Here is a 14,069-nt window from a genome sequence, read left to right on the forward strand (position 1 = left end):
TTGAACGACCTAACAAAAATTTGTAAGCTACAAAATTATTAAAAAAATTTGAAAGATAATTTTCTTGATTATCGAAAATGAAAAAGTTAATATTGGAACTAAACAAGGTTGAATTGTTTCTTCAAGCTGCTAATGGAGAATTACAAGAAAGATTGGAGGTTCTTCTTTAAGACAAAGAAGAAGAAGAAGGATTGACAACAAAATAGAGAGCAATTGAAGATACTATTGGATTACTTGTCAAAAAAGAAAAGAAAAAGGATAGGTTTAGTACTCAAAGAGTGGTACAAGTATTAAAGACTTCAATGCCTACTACATGATTGACTGTGCCTATTGTGCAACTTCCATTGACTACACCAAAGAAAGAAGATATGAGACTTGAGGAGATTGTACAAGAGATGTGAGATCTTCAAATCAAACTTGCAAGGCTTGAAGAAAAAACTTGTATAATAAATTTAAAAGCTAATTTTAAACAAGGATATATGCAAAGATGTATTTTGTGTGATGATGATTCTCATTCTCAAAAAGATTGTGGTGAATTCGATGAGATGGTACAACAAAACATTGTTTATTGAAAAGATGAGAAGGTTGCATTGAAAGATACCAATGGTCTTCTCCAAACCAACTTTGGTAAAAGAGCCATAAAAACATTGATTAAAGATTATTTGACAACATATGGAATTTCAGCAATGGAAGGTGCAAGTTATGGAATTAAGATGGATAATGATGGCAGATAAAATTTTGTTTGAAATATTCAACCAAGTAGACTTTGGTCCTCTTCCATTTCTACAATGCAAAAAGAGAAGATGCCACGAGAAGCTTTATTGAGAACTATTGCAATAATTTGTGGTCCTATGGGTTGAGAGGATCCTATAGAAGCTTTGTTAGTATATGCATATATTGCTAAAAGCTAACATGAAGCTTGAATGGAAAAAAAGAGGAGAAAATTTTTTGATGATTCAAGAGAAGGAAATCCTACTAACAAGAAAACTTGAGGAGATAAGGCTTGTGCAGTGGTTTCACAAGAATTGCCCATAAAAGATACTTTAATAATATCGAAAGAAAAAAAAAAGGAGATGAAAGATAAAGATAAATTGAAAACTTATAAACTACTCTCTGATATTGAAGCTGCAACAAATTTAAAGGGAGTGCTTGAGGAACGTGTGCTCAATGCTAAGGTTGAGTTTACATTAAAAGAAATTTTAAGAATTGCCAAGAAAGAATTCCATGATATCATTATTGACAGTGTTAAACAAAAGAGGCAATTAATGGAAGAAGCTGGATTGAATCATGCTATTGATGCATACATATATAAAAGTGAAGAAGATGTATTTGATAATTGTTATAAACAATCAGTAAGTAAAGAGAAGAGTTATAATCAAAAGGTACCTTTTGACAATCAAGGTAATAAAGATGGAGAAGTTTCAAGTCATTATACTCAGAAACATTGGGCTAGAGCAACTACAGAGGCATTAGTGAAGATTGGAAATATGGACAAGCCGGTTGTTGCTTTGATTGACCATGGTTCAGAGATATAGCTTATGTCTAAGGATCTTTATATGAAGCAAAGGTGGATAATTGATATGGAGCATGGATGGGCAATATGGACAACTAATAATACATGAAAGGAGTTATATAGTGTTGCCAAAATGTGAAAATTTGGATGGGTGATGTTACAATAGTATAAAATTTTTTTTATTCAAGATGCAACATCTTATCCTCTTATTTTGATGCAACCATATATTATTGCAACTCGAATGGAAATAAAGGTACTTGATGATGGTTTAGCTTATACACAAATTTATAGTGAGGATGGAAGGAGGGTAGTACAGTTGTTGACTATGCCTTCAAATCATGAGCGGAATCGAGACAAATTGAGAGAAAATCCATTGCCAAGGGCTGTTGAAGAATTCATGGATTTTTTGGGGGTACTAGTATAAAGCGATATTATAGAGATACAGAAAGAGAGGTACTCTCACAAGATATAGGTGCCTTTAATAGAGGATTTATTAGAATTTTAAAAATAGAAGCATTATGTATAAGAAGATTGATGATTTAAAAAGAAAAGAAAGGAAGGAATTAAGTACTATTGAAAAAGTATTATATGGATTAGGAATATTAGAAGATAATGAAAAGATTACTGGTATTTGTGAAGATAATGGACTGGAGGATCCTTTGGAATTGATTGCATCTATTAGATTAGGTAATGATGATAAAGTTATATCAATTCATTCAAGAAAAGTTTATGATATGATTGAATCTTTTCAATTACTGGAGGTTATAATTGAGACAAAATATAAGACTATAGATAAGAATGTTAAACCGGTTGCTAGACCTTTGAAATAAGATTCTAAAGAACAAATGGAAGAAGCATCAAGAGAAAAGAACTTAAGGGATCGAAGGAATATTAGTCACAAGTTTACTAAAGAGACTTTTGAAGAATTGAAGATTGGTCGTGATGGTTCTTTATTGCCAGAGGAAATTACTTGCTTCAAAGAAATGTTGGCAAAACAAGGTAAATCATTTGTCTTTGAATCTTATGAAATTAGATGTATGGATCTAAATATTATAACGCCTATAGTTATTTTCATTGTACCACATGTACCTTAGAATCTAAGGCCAATTTCTTTACCAAGGGCACATTTATTAAGCTTGGTGGAATTATTAAAAGAAAAGATGAAGATGAAGATTTTGGAGCCTTTTTTTGCACCATATTCTAGTCGATGGTTTACAATGCCTAAGAAAAATGGATCATTACATTTTATTCAAGATATGCAACCAGTGAATGTGATAACTATTAGAAATACATGAATTGGGCTTATAATAGATGAATTTATTGAGGTGTTTGCAGAAAGAGCAATCTATTCAATGGGTGATTTGTATTTGGGCTATGACCAATTTCAACTTATTGAAGAAAGTAGAGATATGACAATGATGAGAACACTACTTAAATTAGTTAGAATATATACTCTTCCTCAAGGCACAACCAACTCAGTTGTGCATATGATGAACGTGATGAATAAGATATTGAGAGATTTTATTCTTGAGAAGACTATGGCTTTTTTAGATGATGTTCCTGTAAAGGGGTTCAAAAAAGAAGACAAGGATGAAGCTTTAGATAAGACGAGGTGTCACAAGTATGTTGCTGATCATATATAAGATTGTAAAAAAATATTGATTCAACTTGGAGAAGTTCATCTTATATTATCGGGTAAAAAATCTATATTTGGAGTACAAGTGGTTGTGATTGTTGGACATTTATGTGGATTTTATGGAAGAAAATCAGATCCAACTAAGGTTGATGCAATTGGAAGAATGAAAGAAGATTGTAGTTCTTTAACAGAGGTTTGCAGGTTTTTAGGTGCATGTGTATTTTATCGTATTTGGATTCTTCATTATGCTTACATAGCTGATCCATTGTATGAACTGTTATGCAAGGGCTATCAATTTAAATGGAAAAAAAAGCATGTTAAAGTAGTGCAAAGATTGAAGAAATTATTGACATTACCTCCAATATTGAGAAAAGTTGATTATAAGTACAATAGGCCAGTGATTTTTACTGTAGATACTAGTCCGATTGCCATTGGATGGGCTGTAGGTTAAAATGACTCAAATGGGCACAGATTTGTAGTATAATTTGGAGCTAAAGTTTTAAGTACTCTCCAATGTGCATATTCATAGGTGAAAAGAGAACTATGGAGAGTTGTTTGAGCTATGAAAGTTGAAAAGGATTATTTGATTGGAGCTATGGTGGTAATTGAAATAGATTTTTTTACCTTTACTTGAAATGATTATCAATTGTACAACACCAGATATTGCAATGTTGAGATGGATTCCTTATATCAAATTTCTAAATCCAAAATTTAGACATGTTGTAGGAAAAGACAATCCGATAGCACATATATTATCTTGAGTAGTATATGAAAGAGAAGATGAGATGGTTGAAGATATTAATGATGTTTGAACAAAATTCTATTCAGTATCAAATCTTAATAAGGAAGATAAGATGTTTTTTGAAGAGCTTTGCAAAGGAGAATTAATAGAAATTGGTCTTTATTTGAATACCTTAACTAAATAATAAAATTGGTTCATAGAAAAAATTAATCAAATAAGAAAAAAGACATGGATTTTTACTTCAAGAAAGGTTTTTATGGAAGAAACCAAAGGAAGGAATTGAAATGCCAAGACAAGCACTAGGTACCAAAGATGATCAATAAAGACTACTCAAAGAGATTTATAAGAGTCTATGGACGGGACATAGAAGAATTTAGTCTACTTTTGCTAAAATAAAGGAACTATATTTGTGGAAGAATATGTATTGAGATGTAACTTTGTTTGTAGAATCTTATGTAACTTGTCAAATGTATTTAAATATATGACATCGAGATGGATTACATCCGACATATCCTTTAGCTATTCATTTTAAATGGACTATGGATTTGATTATTATGCCAATAGGATTATGGCAAATGAAATATTTAGTTTTGGTTCGTGAAGATTTATCAAACTAAATAGAAGGCAAGGTACTAAGAACGAAGTCCACAGAGAAAATTTGTAGGTTTTTACTTGAGGAAGTTTTCTATCGCTATGGATATGTGGAAAATATTACTACAGATCATGGAAAATTAGATGCAGATGAAGCTTGTGATTTTTTTAAGAGATATGGGATCAAATTATTATTAATTATTGCTTATAATCCAGAGGAGAATGCAAAGAGTGAACGTGGACATCCACCAATTATAAAAGCCTTAGTTAAAGCTTGCAATAGAAGAGTGAGAGAATGGCCTCGACTTCTACTTTATGCATTATGGGCTAATCAAATAACATATAGTTTAGAGATAGAATATATGACAGGTCAAAAACTAATTATACCAATTAAAAAAAATGTACCAACTTGGAGTATGCTACCATGGAAAGATGGATTAACGAGGGAGGAATTGTTATCTATTAGAATTCGAAAACTTGAACAAAGATTAGAAGATGTGGAACTAGCATTAAAAAGGTTATAAAAGGAAAGATTAGGAAATAAGACTTGATTTGATAAGCAACATTGATTGAAGCCTAGAGCAATTGAAGAAGGTGATTGGGTACTTGTTTATGATAGAAGTTTGGATAACCAACATAGTGCTTTGCGGAAGTTCTCAAAATGTTGGTTTGGACCATATGTAGTAGTATCAGTTTATAATAATTACACATATTCATTAAAGGAGTTAAACGGTACGAGATTGAAAATACCTATTACAGGGAAGCAAGTGAAGATTTTTAAAAGACGAGATAGAGAAATCAATATGGAGAATCATGCTGAAGATATCGATGTTATTGAAGAAGACAATTATTTTGAAGAGCATGATGAAAATAGAAATGAAGGATTTGATAAAGAAAATAAAGAGATGGTGTGATGCCAATAATGACATATGGTTCATTTGGCGCATGCCGAAGGATGTACAAGTTAAGAAGGAAAGGATGACATGATATAATATGACGACATAGTGAAATTATAATCAAAATTGAATTTCTAATTAATATCTAATTATCTTAGTTCAATTATAATTTGAGGTATGTAAATATAACTTTTATAAAAGCCTCTTAGATTATTTTCTTATCTTAATAGTTACTAAGTTGAAGATTAGTTAGTAATTTTACCTTCTAAGTTGTAGAGACTCTTCTACTACCTTAGAAAGACCATAAATTAATAAAATCAAGTTAGAAGTGATAGATAATTAGTAAAGTTGGTACTAGAATTAAGTTAAGAATAGGATTGGGCTAAAAAATCCTTAGGATAGATTAGATTGATACCCGGGGATCGACCATTTGTGAGATAGGATTAAAATCAAATCTCTAGCAACTAAAACAATGGCCTAGGGCAAAATAGGGACTTATTTGAAGATCAGAGGATAGGATTGGAGAGGTAGCTTGAATTTTTTTTCAAAAGCATAAGGATTGTTTTTAGAGGATTTTTGACAACTTAGCAATTTTTATTCAAAATTAGGGTTTGTATTGGTGATTTGGATTTTATATAATATAATTAGGGCTAGCAATTTTGGCTAGCTTGTATAATTAGTATAACATCTATGGTTAAAAATTTGACATTATTTGGATTATTGGGTGTACTAAGTGTATACAAAATTTTGTCATAATTTAATGGTGTGATTTAGAGATATCTGGTTTTTAGCACAAGAGGGTTTTGGAAGTTGGCAATTTAAGGTTGGGTAGGGTTTTTGTGATATCTAGAGATCTATCAATTAGATAAAGGTGAAATTTGGCATAGTGTTGAAGGACTTAAAGATCAAGATGCACACTAATTTTGAGTCAAAGTTAATGGTTGAAAAAGGAGAAATCACTACTAGAATTTGTGCTTCACTTTTCAAGTTGACAGCCGAGTGACATTAGTGCTACTTTTGAAGGTTTTCTCACAATTTGTGAGTTGGATTGGGCTAAAAATTCTTGAGTTTATAGAAGACTTACATTGACAATTGCATGCAAAATTTTACATCAAGTGGACGATCAGATTAGATGTTGCAGCTTATTAAAGCTCACTGATTAGGATTGGGACTTATAAGAAAAATCTTAATTGCTTATATACGAAAGTAATAAGATAATTGGGATTTATGTATAGTTAAGAATACTAAGAAGAGTTGTTTTTGGCACTTTTGAATTGAAATTCAGATTATATTCATCTCGTATGAGTGAAATCTATTAGGATTTCTTGGATACTTGTGAAACACAACCTCACCTTCAACAGTTGTGTACCTAGTACATTTCCAAGCAAGACAACACATAATACAACAACGCTCCTTTTAACTTTGCCTTCATTATTGTATGTAGCTCTCATAAATAATTTGTCAAATCTTTTGTCATAAGATTATCAACTTTTGAAAAGTTAAAAGTATGAAGTTGTAAATGATAATAGTAATTAGTAAAGAAAGATGTTTATTGAGTGGAAGAATGTATCAAATTATTGCATGCAAATTCTACTATTGATATAAGATTTGTCTAATTATCTTGATGAGAATTGATAGTACATTTTAAATATTGCTCCAAAACTTGATTTATCCTTTCTATTTGTAAATCAAATTGAGGATAAAAGATCAAAGAAAGCTTTTATATCCACCTTTAAAATCTTAAACGGATTCTCTTAAATCTTGATATAAATTGAGTCCTTCTATTCGATATAATATCTTTAAGAAATTTGTATTAACAATAGATGTTAGTAAAAAAAACTTAAATATTTTTTCATTTATGATAGATTTTGTACATAATACAAAATATACCATCTTGGTAAAAAGATCTATTAGAACAAATATAAAATCATACAAACTTGAAATAGAAAGATCCATGATAAAATCCATAGAAATAAAAGTCCATGATTTTTCCGAAATAGGTAATGGCTAAAGAAGTCTATAAGGTCAATGGCAAGGAGTTTTGGATCTTAAAAAAATATTACATGATTGTAAAAAGAAGTCTTTGACTACCTTCCATATTTGAAGCCATTAAAAATCTCTTCGTATTAGCTCCAAAGTCTTATTGTATTTAAAATGTCTAGCTGCTACAAAATTATGATGAGCTTGAAAAAAACATAATTATACCTCACCTTTTGAAATGTATAATTGTCCCTCAAAATAGATTAGATTGTTCTTGAATTTAAACTTGAAAGTATCATAAAATTTAAAAGAACTATTCTTGATATTATCAATAAGAAGATTAGAAAACATACTTGATTGAATTTACTTGACAAAAGTTGAATCAAAAGTCAATGAAAATGCTCTAAAAATTCTAATAATAAAAATGACAAAGGTTTAATCAATAGTCAAAAGTAAAAATACTCCAACTTTAAGAGAATTGTCCTTTTTTCATCAAAAAATGCATCTCTTTCTTTTAATGTAAGATAAGAATGTCTAAAAATATATTCAATAAACCTTGTTGTGTTTTGGATTGATAAGTGAACTTGAAATCAAATCTTGATAAAAACATGCTCCAATTCAAAATATAATTTTCTATTCATCTCTTCTTTTAATACGTACTTGATCATATGCTCCTTGTAGATTTATTTTTATATAGACCTTTTCTTGATTGAGTTCATCAAAAAGTTATGAAATCAAAGATAGACAATATTCATTATTATTAGTGATCTTGTCGAGTCCTCAATAGTCCATACATATGTGCAAAGAACCATCTTTTTTCTTCATAAATTAGATAGGAGCCTCAATTGGAGATTTAGAATAGTGTATGAAGTTCTTAGCCAAATTTTCATTAATATATTCTTTAAGTGCAAGCAAATCATTTTGTGATTAGCTATACATTGGTCTAAATGGTGGTTGAGCTCTTTTATGAAGATTAATATATAAATCATAAAGATGATATTTTTGAAGAATATTTGTATTTTTGTTTTAAAAAACGTCTTAAAAATCTTGATATTGGCTAGGAATACCACTTGATATCTTCGTACTATCAAAAATAGGCATGGCATATACAACAAAAGATAAAAAAAAAAAAATCACCATGCATAAAAGCTTGTACATCTATCAATAAGGATTTGGATGTACTAAACTTATATATTTCAACTTGACATACGGTTTTTTTTATTAAACTACAAAAAAAGTCAATGTTACAAGAAATCAAATTTATTTGAGAATTATATTTTTTTAATCATTATAATTATAAAATAACTAGATAGAAAGGAGATCTTATCACATTAAATATTAATGTGCTACAATAATCTTTAATTACTACATCTAAAAGAACAATTTCATGAATAACATCTCGAAAAGATAAAAAATAACCATCTATGATGTCTACATGTAGGGATTTAGTTTTCTTGACTAAAAAAATTTCTTATTTTTTGACAAAGTCTTCATCTATAAAACAAGCTGAGGCTCTTGAATCTAATAATATAAAGACTTTATGATTTTTAGGTCCTTAACTCCCATTATTATAAAACAAGGTGAAAGATTGGAAGAAAAAACATGACCTTTATTAGATGTTGTGTATGATTCTAGCCACAAGATTCTTATTGTAGCTAATAAAATTTATTTTTTGATACATCATCTTCTTTGGCAATTATGCTCTTCATTTTATAATTACATTGCTTCTTTAGATTCAAATAATTATGTGATTGCATTGCTTTTTTGATTCAAATAATCAATTGTTTCATATAATAGCTTAAGCAATAAATTATTCCAAGGATTTTGCCTTTGATATTGTCAACAACAAATCTTTGATATTATCCTTCAATTCTTATCAAAATTGATTGATAAGGACTTTGCCATTTCAGTCCATATCGCAAGTCATATTTTGGAATTTAACAATATATATAGTGGTTAACTATGATTCTTATCATAAAGATAATAGATTGGTCTTTGTTATCTTCCTTGATCACTTTTTTCAAATATAGCCATTAACACTTCTAGGAATAAATTCAAATTATAAAAGAGTCGCAAATCTTTTTTTATTAAAAGTACAAACTAAGAAAAAGCACTTCTTGGTAGAAGTACACCTATGAATCCAACTTGAGTAAATCCATGAGAGTATTAGAAAAAATGCAATCTGAAATGGACCTTAGCTTGTTGCAGAAATCCTTGACGTTTTGATCTTGTTTTATGAAACTTCTCAAGTATATTAATCTATATCCTTGTTGTACTTATAGAGGCAAAACTTCTTTGATTTGGTTGTGAGGTTGATTTACTTACTTTTTTTAATAGCATAACTTCTTGTCATAGATTCTAAACTTCTTCTATAGATATAAGATTAATATTTTCATATTTGGCACTAATGATGTATAAAAATTTTACTCCAAGATTGTTGACAAGTGTCTTTTGCAAATTTATTCTTACTTCTAATAAATGTAGCATCTATGATTTTTTCTTTCATTTTAATAACTTAAAAAAATTATATATTAAATTAAAAGAAAGAAATCTGCAACCTCTAATTATTGAATAAATTTTTTTATAAAGAAGAATAATATGCTCTTTTTAAAGAAAAAAAAATTATTCAAAAATTGAATAGTTTATTTTAAAAGTAGATAATTTTAAACCTTCAAAATAAAATAATAAAAGTGGAATAATCTACTTACTTCTTAAACAAGATAAGAACAATAAGTTAGAACTCTTGTCAAATTGTAAAGGATATAAACCTCAAAGAACTAAAATATCAATATACTCTTATATGACTCAAAGTTCATATAGTATTAAACTAGAATGGCTATTGCCAAAGACGAAAAGATTAAAAAGTCTTGAAACAAGACTAAATACTAAAAAAACATTGATAACAGTGAAGAAGGCTTCGCTCTTGCGTCTACACATATTTTTAACTATGAGCTACATGGCAATGTCTTATAGACCTCTAAAATGTATTAACTTTATAAGACATGTATTTTAACTTGTAATAAAAATTTTCTATATATATGCCATATAATTAACTTATTCTACAAACTACCAATATATAATTAACTTATTGAATAAGTTTCTAACCTACTAATCAATTATAATTACATATAAACTCAAATTAGCACTTATAAAGTTTTTAACAAGCTTTTATAAAAGATATTATGAATTAAATTTATTTTTATTTATTTCTACTTAATCATATATGTAAATATTAAGATAAATATGTATATCAATGATAAAATATTTTAAATAAAATTTATAGAAATAAAAGACTACAATTATTTTTAAATAGATAATAACTAAAAAAATTCATAAGATGAATGATAAGGAGTTTTTGACTATAAACAAACATCATATGATTTTACAAAGTCTTTGACTACCTTCTATATTTAAAGTTATAAAATATTTGTGAATATTAAGTCAAAAATCTTGTTGTATCTAAAATCTTCTATTGCTAGAAAGTCATGATAAGCTTAAAGAACAAATAATTGTCTCTTGAAATAAAATAGATTATTTTTAAACTTAAAATTAAAATTAAAATGATATTAAAAAGAATTATTTTTAATATCATAAACAAGAAGATTAGAGGACATACTTAATTGAACTTGCTTAAGAAAGATTGAATCAATAGTCAATGTTGATTTCATTATTTACAAATAAAAATACTCCAATTTTTTAAAAATCATTCTTTATTAATTAATAATTATATTTTCTTCTTTTAGGATAAGATAAAAATTTCTAAAAATGATATGTGATATTTTGTTTTCATCAATAAGTATTTTTAAAATCAAATTTTAATAAAGACATGTTTGATTGGACTTGGTGACAATTTAAAACATGTTTTGCTATGAAATATCCAAAGTTCTTATGATCCATATATGTAGTGACTAAATTAGAAGCACCTTCTAGATAATAAGATTATTTTTGAAATAAATCCATAATAGCAAGCAATTCTTTGCTGTCGATCTTGTAGTTAATTTTGGCTACTATATTACTTTTTGAATAGAAAACTATTGGGATGAGCTTGTCATGTGCTCTTATTTGTAAAAACATCATATCTATATCAAAGTCTATTGTGTCTATTTTTATAATGAATACCTAAAAAAAATCAATACGATATAAGATTGATGCAAAAATAAAAGCTATCTTTAAAGTTTGAGAAGATACTTGAGCTTCTTTGCTCCAATCAAATTTATCTTTAGATGACAAATGTGTAAGGAAAGCTAAAACTTGAAAAAAAAAAGTAATAGAGATTTGGTAATAATTGATAAATCTTAAAAATCATTGAAAATCGCTTATTTTTTTTGAAACCTTCTAATCTATGATAATTTGGATCTTTCTAAAATCCATCATAAAACTATCATTTGAAATGATATATCCTAAAAATTCCACTTGAATAGTGTGAAATGTAAACTTTTCTATCTTAGAATATAATCCTACATTTCTATATTTTTGTAATAAATGACAAACATAAGTTCATATTCTTTTGTCTTTTTAGAATTGATTAAGTTTTCATTTAGATATTAGACAAAAAAATCAATAAAAAATTCTTTAAAAAAATCATTCATCATATACTAAAAAAAATAGATATATTTATGCATCCAAAAGGTATGACATTATATTCAAAATATCTATATCTAATTTGAAATGTAGTCTTTCATTTATCTCCTTGTTTGATGTAGATCAGATTGTATGTTCTTCATAGATCTATTATTTTATAGATCTTTGCTTAATTGAGTTAATTAAAGAGTCATGAAATCACAGATAAAGGATATGTATTCTTGATGATAATCTAGTTAAGTCCTTATTAGTCTACATACATCTATAATGATTTTTTTTCTTTATAAATATTATAGAAGATCTTATTCTAGATTTTAAATGGCGCATGAAGTTTTTAGCTAAAATTTCATCTATATACTCTTTAAGTATAGCCAATTCATTTTGCGATAGGCTATTGATTAATTTAAATGGTGGTTGAGATCATTCTTGAAGAGTAATAGAATAATCATACAAATGGTGCTTTGAAAAGATATATGTATTTTTCTTTTCGAAAATATCTTAATAAACTTAATACTATTTTTTAATATTACTTATAGTCTTTTTATCATTCAAAAAGTATATAACATATATAACAAAAGATGATCCTTCTTTTGCAGTATGCATGAAAGTTCTAATATAACAGGGTATAGATAAGATAATTATATATATAATTAGAACCATAGAAGTTTCTAGAATTGAAGTTGGATTAGTGGACCATGTAAGATCCATCGTAAAATATTCTAGAAAGAATTTAGGATAGTTATTTAGATAAGACTCGACATAGAATCTTCTAGAAGAAAGCTTAGAATGGTTATCTAAGTGGGCCCTATCACGGAAACTTTTAAAAAAAGTGTTTAAAGTAGTTATTTCGGATAGATCTATCACCTAAGAACATTCTAGAAAATCTAAGGTAGTAAGACAAGATATAAATAGGACTAGCCAAGGTATGGCTTCGGATCCTTTGTCTTAGTAAAGTTTGATTCTACATCTTTCTATTCAAATCTATTCTGTATTATTTCTATTTGCTCAGTTTTGTCTTTTATGTCCTATTTTAATTAATTTTATTCAGTTTTGTTCTAGTTTGTTTTATCCTATTTTGTAAGGATGCCTTATGTTGTTTTGGATTGGAAGGATCTTAGGTTTTTGAGTTAAGCTAGTCCTTATTCATTGGTATCAAAGCAAGTGTTAGAGTATTTATTTTTGGTAGCATGTCAATAGACATCATTTAGTCAAAGGTCAACTATTGTAGTCACATTAAGTATTCTATTGAAGCTATCACAAGTTACTCTTAAAAAATCAATTCCAATGTGAGAAGATATTATAATAGTAGAGTCGAGGAAAGAAATTAAAATATGAGAGATATGGTTTAGCAATCTCAAATGGAGGCTCAAATACAACACCTCTTAGGTCAGATAACTACTTTGCAAGGGCAAATAGAAGCCTTGAGGACAAGAAAGTCGACATGTGCTAGATTAAAATTGAGTCAGCCTAGTATATACTTTAGAACTTCAAGACAAGAAGATATATGTCAATGGCTCTTTAATATGCGACAATACTTCTAACTATTTGGAGCAAATATCATTGAAGGAATTATATATGCAGCCAATTATTTGAGAGATGTGGCAACTATTTGGTGGCAACATTGAGTTCAAAGTTATGGACTTGAAGATGGATTTTGTGATTGGGAAGAATTTAAAACTGAGTTTGAAAATCAATTTCGGTCCATCAATGTGAAAAAGATAGCACGTGATCACTTGATAAATCTTATATAAGCTATGTTAGTGCAAGATTTTGTCTCTCGATTCAAGTCCTTATATCTCTAAATTCATAATATTTTAGAGGCAGAGATGATGGATCAATTCCTACAAGATTTGAAATTTAGAGTCCAACAAGAGGTGAAACTAAGAGATTCACAAACATTTGAAGAAGCAATTTACAGAGAGGATCAATGCTCTAGATTTTAAAAATTATAGAACACAAACTATAGTACAAAGTCCTATGCCACTATCTAATATTATGGCATAAAAATCAACATCAATAAAGATTAATGCCTTACAAAAAATATTGACACTACAAAGATAACAAATATTGGTGCAAAAAGAATTGTATTTCTATTGTCAGGAGTGAGGCCATCAAATTGGAGGATGTCCA

Source organism: Physcomitrium patens, chromosome 2 (genome assembly GCF_059467195.1).
Source record: "Physcomitrium patens ecotype Gransden chromosome 2, ASM5946719v1, whole genome shotgun sequence".
Lineage (NCBI taxonomy): Eukaryota > Viridiplantae > Streptophyta > Bryopsida > Funariales > Funariaceae > Physcomitrium > Physcomitrium patens.